This window comes from Bubalus bubalis, chromosome 19 (assembly GCF_019923935.1).
Source record: "Bubalus bubalis isolate 160015118507 breed Murrah chromosome 19, NDDB_SH_1, whole genome shotgun sequence".
NCBI classification, from domain to species: domain Eukaryota; kingdom Metazoa; phylum Chordata; class Mammalia; order Artiodactyla; family Bovidae; genus Bubalus; species Bubalus bubalis.
The window spans coordinates 22,174,831-22,190,758 of NC_059175.1; the positions used below are offsets into that span (position 1 = coordinate 22,174,831).

At 40.9% G+C, this 15,928-nt stretch overlaps 1 protein-coding gene across 4 annotated transcripts in view; it reads right to left on the minus strand.

The window, feature by feature from the left end:
* MAP3K1 (mitogen-activated protein kinase kinase kinase 1) overlaps positions 1 to 15,928 on the minus strand; it is a 72,758-nt gene that overhangs the window by 27,835 nt on the left and 28,995 nt on the right. The window lies entirely within an intron of this gene.

Below are 15,928 nucleotides of genomic sequence, written 5' to 3' on the forward strand. Positions count from 1 at the left end.
ATAAAATATCCAGGAAGCTGGTAACTTTTGAGAACTAACTCTACAAAGCCGAAGAGGTAAAACACCCACTAGCTTCAAAATACACTCATATCCACACATGGATATATGAAACACACAATACATATAGGCATGGATTTTAAAACCTGGTTTTATAAGGAAAGAGTTCAAGCAACTGCATCCTGGGAGAAGCAACAATTTAAAAAATACTCAGTTAACCTCAGTAACTATTTTGGAAATTCTGTAAAGCTACAGTTTTTTGGGTTTTTTTTAATTACACTGACAGGAAAAGGAAATATTCAAGGAAATACCAGAGATGATAACTGCAAGCTTACCAAAAAGTCAAATTCAAACTCCTCTACAAATATTCCAGCTAATCATTACTATAAAGCAGCAGTATTTGCAAAGCAGCAGCAAACAACAACAAAAAACCCAACAATAGCAACACCCCCCCCCCCCCCCCAACAAAACCTACTTAAAACAGGCACTAGAAAGGAAATAACAGTTAACTGGTTTTACTTAAGCATCAATACTATGGAGGGAGTGGAAACCAGGGTGTTAAATACCTCTGTGCCTGAAACTGGCCTAGATATTTTTACTAATGCAAAGAATACATAACATCTGAAACTTGCAGAGGGGCATTAAGACACACCACATAGGAAAATATCTCCACTACACAGGCATAAAAACTGTCACAAAGAAAGGCAATATGGGAGGGAGGGAGGGAAGGAGGATGCTGATTTTCTTTAAGTATTTGACTGCTTTTCCTCTCTGAATATATCATAAAGTGTAAATGTTAGAGGTGGATCAGAGGAAGAGGGAGGGATGCAAGGGGAAGGAAGGAAGGGAGGAAAAGGAAGCGAAAAAGAAGGGGATAGGGACAGAAGTGGGGAGAGGGGAAAAGGGAGAGAGAAAATGTTTTCTCAAAAATTCATCCTGCTCAGTCGATTCTTACCCAGGGAAACTCAAATTTACAGGCAATCAAATTCATGGGCCCACTGCACACTAAAAATTCATTTACAACTCTCTGGTATAAAAAGCACTTTCCACCCAGTAACAATGTTGCAAGGCATGGCTTAAAGATTCCCAGGCTAGTACTCAAAACGGAAATCACACTGTAGAACCTCAGTGCATTTTTACACCAGAAGCTCCTGCAACCGTGCAAAGTACCATCTTTCCCCTGGTCCTAGATCTCTCCTCCCCAAATTTGTTTCATGAGCATCTCTTCTCAATTCTGTATTTTCAGCGTCTTTTCCCTAGTACCCACTCAAACTCACAGAGAACTCTCCTTATCTAAACAAATCTTCTTCAAGTAGGTATGATTTTCCTCTTTCCTTTCCACTTGTTTGAAAATACTATAATCTTTCAAACCAATTTCTTATTCCTATCCTCTATTATTTATATTTAATATTATGTATTAAATATACATAAATATACATTATATTAAATATAAATATTTAAACGTACCAGTGGTTCAACTTTTGCACACATCTAAGATTATTCCTTTGAATAAATACCCTAAAATGGAATTGCTGGGTCCAAATGAACACAAATTAAGACTTCGGTTAATACAGATTATCCTCAAGAACACATACTTTTCAGTCACAATGCTCAGGTCAGATTGTCACCTTCAGTTCAGTCGCTTAGTCATGTCCGACTCTTTGCGACCCCATGAATCATAGCACGCCAGGCCTCCCTGTCCATTACCAACTCTCGGAGTTCACTCAAACTCATGTCCATCGAGTTGGTGATGCCATCCAGCCATCTCATCCTCTGTCGTCCCCTTCTCCTCCTGCCCACAATCCCTCCCAGCATCAGGGTCTTTTCCAATGAGTCAGCTCTTTGCATGAGGTGGCCAAAGGACTAGAGTTTCAGCTTTAGCATCATTCCTTCCAAAGAACACCCAGGACCGATCTCCTTTAGAACGGACTGGTTGGATCTCCTTGCAGTCTAAGGGACTCTCAAGAGTCTTCTCCAATACCACAGTTCAAAAGCATCAATTCTTCGGCACTCAGCTTTCTTTACAGTCCAACTCTCACATTCACACATGACTACTGGAAAAACCATAACCTTGACTAGACGGACCTTTGTTGGCAAAGTAATGTCTCTGCTTTTGAATATGCTATCTAGGTTGGTCATAACTTTCCTTCCAAGAAGTAAGCGTCTTTTAATTTCATGGCTGCAATCACCATCTGCAGTGATTTTGGAGCCCCCCAAAATAAAGTCTGACACTGTTTCCACTGTTTCCCCATCTATTCACCATGAAGTGAAGGGACCAGATGCCATGACCTTCGTTTTCTGAATGTTGAGCTTTAAGCCAACTTTTTCACTCTCCTCTTTCACTTTCATCAAGAGGCTTTTTAGTTCCTCTTCACTTTCTGCCTTAGCTGGTCTCAATTAGCAGCAGACTCCCGAGGGGGCTTCTTCACTTTGAACCTTAACTCCAATCTAGGCTTCACAGAGCAGCCAAGGTCACTTTCCCCATTAAAACCCTCTGGTGGCTTCCCCCTGGGCTGAGAGTAAAAATCCAAAATGTTATGGCTTATGAGGCCCTGCATCATCCAGTCTTACCTCAACTGAAGTCACCCCCCTACACTCTGTTTCTTTCACTGACTGGCTCCATCTCTTCTGCTCAGGTTTTTTGCACAAGCTGTTTGTTGTCTCCTTTTTACCTCATTAATTTATACCCACTCAGTGGCTTTTCTTCAACTCCTTACAGACCCTTCCCACTCTCAATTAGGAACCTCTAGTTCCACTCTTCCACAGCTCTGTACTTTTTCTTTGAAGTGTTCATTGCTGTCGGCAAACCTATAAACCGCACTGCCCCCCAAACTGTAAGCTCAGTGAAGGCAGAGGACCAGTGTTTCCATCCATGGCTATATACCCAACATCTAATAATGCCTGGCTTACAATCGGTATGAAAACAAATACTAAATGAATGATCATTTGTTAACATCTTTGGCAGTTCTGAGGACCTTCCTAGTTTTAAATTTTAATGATTACTCATGTTACTTAATCTTTTTGCAGTTCTGCACTTAATATAAGACTTAGTCTGTAACTGAAATGTTATTCAGTGGAACAATTTTTGTTGTTCCTAAATTGATCTGCAAATTTAAACCTGTTTTTTCTAATATCTTCATAAGTAATACTTATATATTAGTTCTAAAATGTATATTTTTTCATATTAAAAAAAATTATCCAGCCTAAGGAAGACAGCTAGGACCCTCTGTGTGTCCTCCCAGCACTCCAGAGCTTCAGCACTTCCAAGCCTTCCATGGCGACACAGGTCCTGGGCCCAGCCACCACCTCCTCCATTAAACTCATATAAACTTTCCACTCACTCTTAGTTCAACTTTGTCATGCCTGTGCCTCACATTTTCAGTTCAGTTCAGTTGCTCAGTCGTATCCAACTCTGTGACCCCATGGACTGCAGCACGCCAGGCTTCCCTATACCAACTCCCAGAGCTTGCTCAAACTCATGTCCATAGAGTTGGTGATGCCATCCAACCATCTCATCCTCTGTCATCCCCTTCTCCTCCTGACTTCAATCTTTCCCAGCACCAGGGACTTTTCCAATGAGTCAGTTCTTCGCATCAGGTGGCCAAAATATTAGAGCTTCAGCTTCAGCACCAGTCCTTCCAATGAATATTCAGGACTGATGTCCTTTAGGGTTAACTGGTTTGACCTCCTTGCAGTCCAAGGGACTCTCAAGAGTCTTCTCTAACACCACAGTTCAAAAGCATCAATTCTTCGGTGCTCAGCTTTCTTCCCAGTCCAACTCTCACATCCATACATGACCACTGGAAAAACCATAGCCTTGACTAGACGGACCTTTGTTGGCAAAGTAATATCTCTGTATTTTAATATGTTGTCTAGGTTGGTCATAGCTTTTCTTCCAAGCAGCAAGCATCTTTTAATTTCACGGCTGCAGTCACCATCTGCAGTGATTTTGGAGCCCAAGAAAATAAAGTCTCTCACTGTTTCCATTGTTTCCCCATCTATCTGCCATGAAATGATGGGACCAGATGCCATGATCTTAGTTTTCTAAATGTTGAGATTTAAGCCAACTTTTTCACTCTCCTCTTTCATGTTCATCAAGAGGCTCTTTAGTTCTTTGCTTTCTGTCATAAGGGTCGTGTCATCTGCCTATCTGAGGTTATTGATATTTCTGCCAGCAATCTTGATTAAAGCTTGTGCTTCAGCCAGCCCAGTGTTTCTCATGATGTACTCTGCATAGAAGTTAAGTAAGCAAGGTAACAATATACAGCCTTGACATATTCCTTTTCCGATTTGGAACCAATCTGTTGTTCCATGTACAGTTCTAACTGTTGCTTCTTGACCGGCATACAGATTTCTCAGGAGGCAGGTCAGGTGGTCTGGTATTCCCATCTCTTTCAGAATTTTCCACAGTTTATTGTGATCCACACAGTCAAAGGTTTTGGCATAGTCAATAAAGCAGAAATAGATGTTTTTCTGGAACTCTCTTGCTTTTTCCATGATCCAGTGGATGTTGGCAATTTGATTTCTGGTTCCTCTGCCTTTTCTAAAACCAGCTTGAACATCTGGAAGTTCACGGTTCACATTCTGTAGAAGCCTGGCTTGGAGAATTTTGAGTATTACTTTGCTACCGTGTGAGATGGGTGCAACTGTGCGAGAGTTTGAGCATTCTTTGGCATTGCCTTTCTTTGGGATTGGAATGAAAACTGACCTTTTCCAGTCCTGTAGCCACTGCTGAGTTTTCCAAATTTGCTGGCATATTGAGTGCAGCACTTTCACAGCATCATCTTTTAGGATTTGAAAGAGCTCAACTGGAATTCCATAACTTCCACTAGCTTTGTTTGTAGTGATGCTTCCTAAGGCCCACTTGACTTCGCATTAAAGGATGTCCGGCTCTAGGTGAGTGATCACACCATCGTGGTTATCTGGGTCATGAAGATCTTTTTTGTACAGTTCTTCCGTGTATTTTTGCTACCTCTTCTTAATATCTTCTGCTTCTGTTAAGTTCATACCATTTCTGTCCTTTATTGTGCCCATCTTTGCATGAAATGTTCCCTTGGTATCTCTAATTTTCTTAGAGATCTCTAGTCTTTCTATTGTTTTCCTCTATTTCATTGCACTGATCACTGAGGAAGGCTTTCTTATCTCTTCTTGCTATTCTTTGGAACTCTGGATTCAAATGGGTATATCTTTCCTTTTCTCCTTTGCTTTTAGCTTCTCTTCTTTTCTCAGCTACTTTTAAGGCCTCCTCAGACAACCATTTTGCCTCTTTGCATTTCTTTTCTTGGGCGTGGTCTTGACTCCTGCCTCCTGTACAAGGTCACAAACTTCCGTCCATAGTTCTTCAGGCACTCTGTCTATAAGATCTCTTAGTTCAACTTTCTCATGCCTGTGCCTCACATTTTAATATCTCTGAAATCTGAATGCCTTTTTAAATCAAACTGCTGTTATAATTGGCAGGGTTTTTAAAATTTCTCCATGGTATACAAAATAATGATACAACTTACAACAATGGAATCTTAAATTCAGTGAAATATAAATTCTATTCCACTTGCCCATGGGGGGAAAAAAATCATACCTACTCAGCTTCATTTATCTCTGAAACAAAAACCAAATTGGGAAGAAAAACAAGTTTTTTTTACATATTTATTGTTTTGTTATAATCTTCACAGATCAGACATAAACAGGGTTTCTCTTTTTACCAGGTATGTGTGCATGTAAACCTCATTAATTTCCGGAAAGGTTTCATATCACTGTAGTCACTATTACTGTTACGTAAAGTACTCCACTAATTTATACAATTAATGTGCTCCTTTAATTCTTATAATGAAAGTCACCATTTAAAAAACTTGTTTAAACCTCTCTGAGTCCCCAAGCAAGTATCAGCATAGACTTCTGACCATGACTTGTTATAAAAACAGCATCAGATTTGACAGTGATCTGCCAGGACAAAGAAGAGCACAGGCTTCAGAGTCAGATAGACGGGGGTTTGGGCCTGTTCAAGTGTCTTCTGTGTTGAGTTAGTGTTTTCATCGGCTCTTTGGGGTTGCAGGGGAGAGAGATCGTTAGGGGTGATTTCAGTGCACAGCGAGGGACCCGTGAAGTTTCTCCCCTGCAGCGCGTACACGTGGCCTTTGGAGAACGTGGTGATTCACCCCCCAGGAAGACACCAAAGTAGCTTCAGTTGACTGACAGCATGGACAGGGGAGCCAGGTCCAACACTTGTGTTTACTTTTATTGCTTCTTCCCCTCTCCCGGTCTCTAACCACATCTTCCTTCTGACTAATTTCTCTCTCTTCTCCCTTGTTTCTGTCTCCTTGCTCCTAGTTACTGCTTTGCTAATTTTGTCTATTTGGACGCCATTTTTCCCACAGTGATACTCTCCAGGTATCCCGTATTCAAACTCCCATAGAGAGAAGGTCTGGTTAAGATGTACAGCACCGTGCAGTGCAGAGGGTCTTTGGATCAGGGCACATTCCTGCACCAGCCAACTGTGAACTGCAAGATGGGTTTAGATGTGTAAAGCATGGTGCCCCGGGTGTCAGAGACCACTGGGAAAGGAAGGTGGCTATGACTGGGCAGGCCCTCTGGCCTCATGTCGGGTGCCTCTGTGGCCTGTCCAGGACACTTGGCGCTGATGACAGAAGAGTGAATAAGATGTGGTAACCCGTCCCGGAGGAGCTCCCAGTGTGATGAGGGAAGCAGGTTCTTAAAAACTAGAGTATATGCTGTACGATAATTAATACTATTAATAGCATCCTGGGAGGGAACGGCTAACTGCTGTAGAACGGCAGTAGGAAATTCTTTACTGAAGGCATATGAGATTTCAAAAGGTATATTCCTATCAGGAAAAAAATCCTCAAAGGCAGAGAGACATGAAATTTCTTGGTGTGCTTAAGAAGAGGGTGTTTTAGTGCCATGAGAAGAGGCCACTCCAGGAAGAGGGTCTGGTATATGATACGAATGAATATTAGAGTTTTAGAACCAGGGAAAATCATCTCCCAAAAGACAAGAGGAGGGAGAACTACAGGAGTGACAGTCTAATCAACAATGGCTGGTACTAGATAAATGGAGGACTGAGTGGCTTCATTGACAAGGGGCAAGTGAAGCATCTCGTTTTTTTAAATATTCGCAGGTAAATTCTGTAGGTCTAGGAAAGAGACTAAACTATATAAACCTAACCTCAGGGGAGAAGGTTTTTTTTGAAGCTCTAGGTCAGTTACAGATTCATTCAAAAAAAGTAAGAAACCTCATGTTTTTAAAATAAATATGAAAGGAGAATAAAGCTCAATCTGTAACAATGTTAATCTGTTTAGATTAGTTCGTGTTTAAAAAAAAAACTTTCCTGTTATAACTACATTAATTGATTAGATGATGAATCTCAAAAATACTGGAATGGGGTGCCATTCCCTGCTCCAGGGCCTCTTCCCAATCCAAGAATTGAACCTGGGTCTCCTGCATTGCAGGCAGATTCTTTACCATCTGAGCCACCAGGGAAGCCCACTTTTCAAAATCCTGTAATTTTTGGTGGAGAATAATTATAATCTTAAAACTCAAATGGGGTAATATTTTATTAGAAACAAATCCCTGATACCAGATAGATTGATTTTTAGTATGTATAAGACAATTCAGAATAATTAAGTGTGAATCAATCAAAATAACTAAGGTGGTATTAAACTGCTTATATTATAATCATTGTTGATAATTAGCTATTTGTTGTCTTTGTTATTTAACCCCCATATTATTCCACCCTTGATGAGTTAACCAGAACATGAGCTTTTTGAGGATGAAATTCTGTGCCTGTATCCTTCAAAGGACTAACTGGGAAGGTTTGCAGACAACACTGCAAATAGTTTTTGCCCCCTGATAAAGATTTCTGGTAGAAATTCAAAGTATTATAAGACTGATTATACTGTGGACATGCTCATATCAAGAAATCAACAGTCCTTTATTGTACTAAAGTCAGCGTATTTACTCTGCACTAAGGGAAAAAGACGGAGAAGGCAATGGCACCCCACCCCAGTACTCTTGCCTGGAAAATCCCATGGATGCAGGAGCCTGGGAGGCTGCAGTCCATGGGGTCGCTGAGGGTCAGACACGATTGAGCGACTTCACTTTCACTTTTCACTTTCATGCATTGGAGAAGGAAATGGCAACCCACTCCAGTGTTCTTGCCTGGAGAATCCCTGCTGTCTATGGGGTTGCAGAGTCGGACAGGACTGAAGTGACTTAGCAGCAGTAGCAGCAGCAAGGGAAAAAGAAAGTTACTAGTTTCTTTAGTTCTCAGAGCCAAATGCTCCTGAGCACAACCTGAAGTGAAATCTTATGGGGCCTAGTTTTCATAATGTGAGCCACTTTTACATATTATGTTGTAATGCTGCATTACATAAAGATGGAAGAGTTACTCTTAACAATGATTTTATTTAGTCCTCCTTGCTCAGAAGAGGGAAAGGGCCAGCAGTTGCCATTGACCATATATCTCTGGAGAAATTATCTTAAGGGAAAATAGAGCTGTTTTACCACTAAGATACAGATTTTTTTGGCCTCAGATCTAGGTCTCCAAATTTTAAGCACTTGTAAAACACTGAGTTTCCTTTTGCCCTGGAAGTCATTCACATCTGAATTTAAATCCTGTGTTTTTTGCATACAGACTTTATCACCTTGGACATATAACGTGACCTCCTGGTTTGTTTGTTTAATCTGCCAGTGGAATAGTTGAGTCTCATCATCGGGACTTCCCTGGTGGCCCAGTGGTTAGGACTCTGTGCTTCCACTGCAGGTGGCGCAGGTTTGATCCCTGGTCAAGAACTAGGATCCCACAAGCCCCATGACTAGCCAACAAGAGACAGTCCCATTCTCATGAGAACTGACTGGAGCGACCCGCTTGGAGCTGTTAGCACAGTGCTCCGTCCATGGTAAGGGGCTGCTGGCCTCTGTTGTTACAGCCTTTACGCGTCACCACACTCTCCTTATCCTTACCAAAGTCTCCTTCTTTGCTTTTTACCTGGCAACTTAAATTTTAAGGATCCCAGAGTGGTCTGGTTTTGTTTTGGGAGACAGTTCCTCCCTTGCTCTCCCTCTTTTCGGTAACAAAGCTTATGGGTTTTAGTATGTGAATTCCTGCTGCTAAGAGAACTTCACAGGTAGTGAAGTGGCTCAACTGGGTGGCTCTGAATTGTGCCTGTCCCAAATAATTCAGTGTGTTTTCCAGGGTTCTTTGAGATTGCTTAGACACCAAGAGAATTGAGATTCTAAAGTTATCCATAATCTAAACTGTTCTGGAAATCTATGTATACTAAGGTTCAGTTCAGTTCAGTTCAGTCACTCAGTCGTGTCTGACTCTTTGCGACCCCACGAATCGCAGAACGCCAGGCCTCCCTGTCCATCACCAACTCCCAGAGTTCACTCAGACTCACGTCCTTCGAGTCAGTGATGCCATCCAGCCATCTCATCCTCTGTCGTCCCTTTCTTCTCCTTCCCCCAATCCCTCCCAGCATCAGAGTCTTTTCCATGAGGGAGACCTGGGTTCAATTCCTGGGTCAGGAAGATCCCCTGGAGGGATGGCCTAGCAACCCACTCCAGTATTCTTGCCTGGAAAATTGCCATGGACAGAAGAGCCTGGTGGGTTACAATCCACGGGGTCACAAAGAGTCAGACACAACTGAGCAACTAAGCACAGCACAGTATAAGTTGTATGAAATTAACCAAAATTAAACCAAAAAATTAGTGGATAATCACACTGCAAATACTCCCTCTCTAGTTGACCTATGCCAACCTAGACACGGAAAGTGCCAGTTCTTCAAGGGTAAGTCCTTTCCCTGGGCCACACCCTGCTGCCACAAACAAAACACCCAGAGGAACTGACGCCATGGGCTTGATAAACAATCAACAATCTGGAGTTAGCATAGCTGGTTATCACTCCTAATCAATGAAGATCTGGGAAATAACACTGCAGATGTATCCAGCACATGTAATAGACACATACTACAGCCTGTTTAACCCATAACTTCTACCACAAATGAGTGCCTCTGGGGTATATAAACATTTCAAAGAGAAAAGGAAGAATATTCAAAAGGTTTCCTACTTTAAAATTAGCAATTCATAAAAGACTGATTTAACAATCACTGTATAAATACAGTAACAGGGAATTTACAAAACGCAGAGCTAACAGGCAATATTAAGCCATTTTTAAAGGTGGCAACTCTATGGAAGCTTTTTTGGATGAAGTTTATGGAGTAAACTGGGCTTCCATGGTGGCCCAGATGGAAAAGAATCTGCCTGCAATGTGGGAGACCTGGGTGTGATCCCTGGGTTGGAACGATTCCCTGGAGAAGGGAATGGGAACCCACTCCAGTATTCTTGCCTGGAGAATTCCATGGACAGAGGAACCCGGTGAGCTATAGCCCATGGGGTCGAAAAGAGTCGGTCATGACTGAGCAACTAACACATACACAGAGTAAGCTACATGCCTCAAAGTCTCCCTTTAGAGAAGACAAGAGAATCAAAAAGAAAACTGTATTTTAACTGCACAGCTCTTCTACACTCTATGTTTTTAATATGCATGCCAGAGATGCATGAAAATATTTAAAGCAATTAATAAAGTCTACAGAATGAGTAAACTCTACAGAGAAGTAAATTACTCCCGATAATTGTAAGTCAGTGTGCTACAAGCTCAGACATTAAAACAAATGTTTTTTAAGGTATATAAAATATCGGTAACTAGCAATTAGGACACTATTATGATCAACAAAGGCTTAAGGGAAGAAAGAAAAAAGATTCTAGTTTGTTTTCTTTCATAAATCTTATTTTTAATTTTTCATTTAATTCTGGTCAAGACTAATGATTAAAAGAAACCTTTCTTGATCACAAACATTCGTTAAGAATAGTCAAATGATAAGACTGTCTTGCATGTTTTATCAAAGTAAAGTAAATCTTATAAAAATGACATATGAGCATTTTGGATGGACTTCAACAGCCTCCAAAGTTACTGACACATTTAAGGTAAAACACCAAGGCTAGACTTTCAGGCAGATAAGCTTGTGCTGTTGTGCTTCCCTAGCGTCCGATTCTTGCAACCCCATGGACTGTAGCCCGCCATGCTCCTCTGTTCATGGGACTGTCCCAGGCAAAAACACTGGAGTGAACTGCCATTTCCTTCTCCAGGGGATCTTCCCAGATAGTGAATAAATATTATCAAACTAAAGGGGCTATGTTTCTTGTGGCTGAGAACCCAGATAAACAAAGAAAAGGTCCAATGTAAAGTGATTTTCTAAATCATTTCTTAATACCTACCCAGTCCAAGAAAAAAAATAAAGCAGCAATGCAAAAACTTGGTTAAGACGTTTCCTTGGGGCATCCATGTCTCTCAGAAATGTAGCTAGTGGATTCCATTAAAAGCCACTACATCCAAGTTATTAATGTACCACAAACAAATCAATTTAATCTGTATTACTGATGTAATCACTCAATAATGGAACCAAGATGTTCTATCAAAATCTGGAAAAAATAATCATTCTTCCTTCTAAACGTGCTAATAGGTAAGTATAAAAATCATCCAATATAAGTATGAAACTAATTAGGTATACTTTATCAAGGTGGGGGGATAATACAAGATAATAATCATATGTACTGACAAGTGTGTAGCTGATCAGTAAATGTCAGAAAATGTCAAACTGCAATAAAAGTTAAAACTCGTTAGAGGAAAAGATAATTCAGATAGCTCAAATATACAACAAAATTCAAGGGGGAAGTAGCTATGTAGAGAAAATCAAGGATATGCAATGACTATTAAAATTGATGAGAATTTTAAAGAAAAAGGAAATAAGATGAATAAAGTCAGTAATCAAATTAGGTTAGTAAGGAAATTAAAATCCTAGAAGATTCAGCAATTTGAAATTAAAAAAAAAAAAAAAGGCAGCATTATTTTTAAAGAAGCAGTCAAAGAGAAAAACCAGAGAAGGTGAGGGCAGGTGTCTTTTCAAGTTAACACCCCTCCTGTGTGGGCAGAAAAGAAAACAAAACCCACTGCAGTGAAACCAACATGTTGCCAGTTGTGTAATGTCTTAAGATTCAACTTCAATGAAATTCACTCACTTGTCTCGAATTACGAACTGAAATTTGACGACGATATTTATGCAGACAAGTGAAAACTGTAAAAACGGTCAGAACTGGACAGAAATATGAGTTTCGTGATTTTGTAAAATTCATCATCTCACAAAATATATGAATATCTTAGTGACAGAAAAACAGTGAGTGTGCTTCTGTTACCATGACAAACAAAACAAAATGGACTGACAAGTTACTAGCTGTCACTGGAATATTTACTACTTAAACTTAATATTGTACAGAAATACTTCTTTTTTTTTTTTGGTACTCATCAAAGTAACCACTTCTGTAACAAAATTTATAAATACTATAATACTATTCTATTCCACCTTCCCATGGGGTAAGAGTCACACAACTCTTCTCACTCATGAACTCAGAAAATCTACAGGCTTAATGCAAACTGTTTTTTGAGAGCCAATGCTTACAGTGGGAGTTTAAGTATGGTTCCATTTCTCATCTGTTCCTCTCCAACAAAAACCCATGAAAGCTTCAAATACTTTTCACTCTGTAAGCTTGTATTCTTTTAATATTCAGTGCTAAAAATTCCACTGTTTATTCCTTCCTTTGTTGTGTCCTTGATAACTGATGAAGAACCTTTAGAAACTGTTAAAAAAAAAAAAAAAAAAAACTGGGATGTGTGAGCATCCTCTTCCTTAATTGTTGAATATAGATCAGTAAGCAAGGAAAAGGATGCTAATTTTTTTACAGTATTTTGCTAAATGTGTATTTCCTTTCAAGAATTCCCCTTTCATGCTACTTGACGAGTCTAGGGTTGGGAATGTGTAAAAGACAACCGATGCATAAACTAAGTGAGCTTTTAGAGAAGTATATTAGAAATCCCTATATACTACTACTATGGGGCCGCTTTCAGCAAAGCCGTGTCCTATCCTCCGCCAAGGGCACTGGCACACAATCCGTGGCACAAGGCAGGCATCCAGGGGAGAAAGATGGCTGCTCCTTTGCCATTTTGGTTTTCATCAAAAAGATCCCAAGTTAGTGTTATGGTGAGCTCTTAAGTATGTTTCTCTGGAACATACTCCAATGGGTATGTGACTACATTTTTACTAAGCCAATTATCTTGAAAGAAATGTGACCACTTGGGTTTGAATATTCTAAAGATCAAATGAACGAAACTAATAGTTGGGAAAGTGGTATGTTACTGCACACTTTCCCTTTCACAGTTGAAGAAAAGTAAAGTTAAAAATGTAACATGAACTATTGTTGTTGAGTCGCTAAGTTGGGTCCAACTCCTCTGCGACTCCATGGACAGTAGCCGCCAGGCTCCTCTGTCCATGGGATTTTCCAGGCAGGAATACTGGAGTTGGGCTGTCATTTCCTTGAATACCTTCTGTATTAATAAAAACCCTTCGGTTGTTTTTAATGTTCCCAGATTAACGGAGAAGGCATATAGTGCTGAAGTAGAGCACAAAGCCCTCTTACAGCCTGTGCTAGGAGAATGATCTCTTTCAAACCCCATGGAACAGCTAGTACTATTTCTATAGTACTTCTTTCTAGCTGGTGGAAAGGCACGTTAACTGGGATGCTCAGAATGAGGAAGAATAACTTCCTGACAAATGTCGCTTTTCTTCTCTATGCTTTTAATGCTAGAAAACCATTCTGTTCAATGAATGCTGGCACGCCTACTACGTGTAAGCTCTGAACTAGGCAACAGAGATACCAAGTAGGATAAAGAAAAAAGACAGGATCTCCATCCCTTTAGGCGCTTAGTCTAGCAGAAGAGAGAACATGCCAGCGCTGCTACAACAGGAGTATTTTACCAGATCATAAACAGCTGCAAGGATGGAGTGGATCTCCATCCTTAAGTTTTTCTAGCAGAATCCTGGAAAGACCTACAGAGGAGGTGATGCCTGAATAGTTCTTAAGGAAAGAAAAGGACTAGCAGGCATGAAGCTGATGAAGGTTAAAAGATTTTCTTGACAAAAGAAACAGCTTTGGTGAAAATAAGGTCCAACAGAGTACTAAACAATTTATGATTCTGTTTAGGAAACTCTAGATAAAGTTAAACATATTCATTTAAAGACAAGTTCATCATACTTTTTCAAGAAGAAAAAAAAAAGAAGGTAACAGTATTTCTCACACTAATTTGGCACAAAAGTCCTTATAAGCAAAACACCTTTGACAGAGTGGCGGTCCTTAGGATATACTGTGAGAAATCTGTACAGGATCATCTCTATATCCTTTCTGGCTCCAATTAGTCAATAGGTCTAAGAAGAAAAATACAGACAAGAAATTAATACCAGTTAATACTGTTTCAATGGTGGCTTTGCAAGTTTCCATAAAATTCAGCAACTGCCTTCAGTGAAACTAAGCCTCCAAAAATCAAAATATGGGTGGTAAGATTATTTGACAGCCAGCCAGAGATGAGTAAACTCACCTGGTATGAACTCATCCTAAGAGCAGTGGATGTCAGACATTCAAATTTGGCCTAGTCTAACCACTAGCAGAGACCAGTGTGTCAGTCGCTTAGTTGTGTCCGACTCTTTGCAACCCCGAGGACCCTAGGCTCCCCTGTCCATTGAATTCTCCAGGCAAGAATACTGGAGTGGGTTGCCATTTCTTACTTCAGGGCATCTTCCTGACCCAGTGATTGAACACAGGTCTCCTGCATTGCAGAGGCCAGAGTCTTTCACTAAGATCTGCCCCAGGCCCATTCTATTCACTCTGCTTAAGATTTAAGTCTGGCGAGAAGACAAAGATCAGCCAAGAAAAACTCCTGACAAGCCATTACTTTAAAAATCTCTACACGCCTAGAGGAAAACCCCAGAACTTGAAATAAAAAAGGGGCCTGGGGAACGGCCCTTGCTTCTCGCAAACCCCTGGAGCTCTGGCACTGTGGAAGCACTCACAGGTCTTCAGCGCTGACGACAGTGGTTGCGGTGGGGAGCAGGTCAGGGGAAAGCAGAGGCAGTGAGGCCGGTGTGGCTGAAGGAGGCAGTGCTATCCAGACACTGTCACTTGTTTTTCAGTAGCTCATATGGGTCCAACTCTTTGCGACCCCATGGACTGCAGCACGCCAGGTTTCCCTGTCCATCGCCATCTCCTGGAGCTTGCTCAAACTCATGTCCATTGAGTCGGTGACACCATTCAACATCTCGTCTTCTGTCGTCCCCTTCTCCTCCTGCCCTCAATCTTTCCCAGCATCAGGGTCTTTTCTAATGAGTCAGCTGTTCACATCAGGTGGCCAAAGTACTGGAGCTTCAGCATCAGTCCTTCCAATGAATATTCAGGACTGATTTCCTTGAGGATGGACTGGTTGGATCTCTCTGCTGTCCAAGGGACTCTCAAGAGTCTTCTGCAACATCACAATTCGAAAGCATCAATTCTTCCACGCTCAGCCTTCTTTATGGTCCAACTCTCACATCTGTACATGACTACTGGAAAAACTATAGCTTTGACTAGACTGACCTTTGTTGGCAAAGTACTGTCTCTGCTTTTTAATATGCTGTCTAGGTTTGTCAGAGCTTTTCTTCCAAGGAGCAAGCGTCTTTCAATTTCATGGCTGCAGTAACCATCTGCAGTGATTCTGGAGCCCAAGAAAATAAAGTCTGTCACTGTTTCCACTGTTTCCCCATCTATTCACCATGAAGTGATGGGACCAGATGCCATGATCTTAGTTTTCTAAATGCTGAATTTTAAGCCAGCTTTTTCACTCTCCTCTTTCACCTTCATCGAGAGGCTCTTTAGTTCCTCTTCACCTTCTGCCATAAGGGTGGTGTCATCTGCATATCTGAGGTTACTGATATTTCTCCCGGCAATCCTGATTGAAGCTTGTGCTTCATCTAGCCCAGCATTTCGCATGATGTACTCT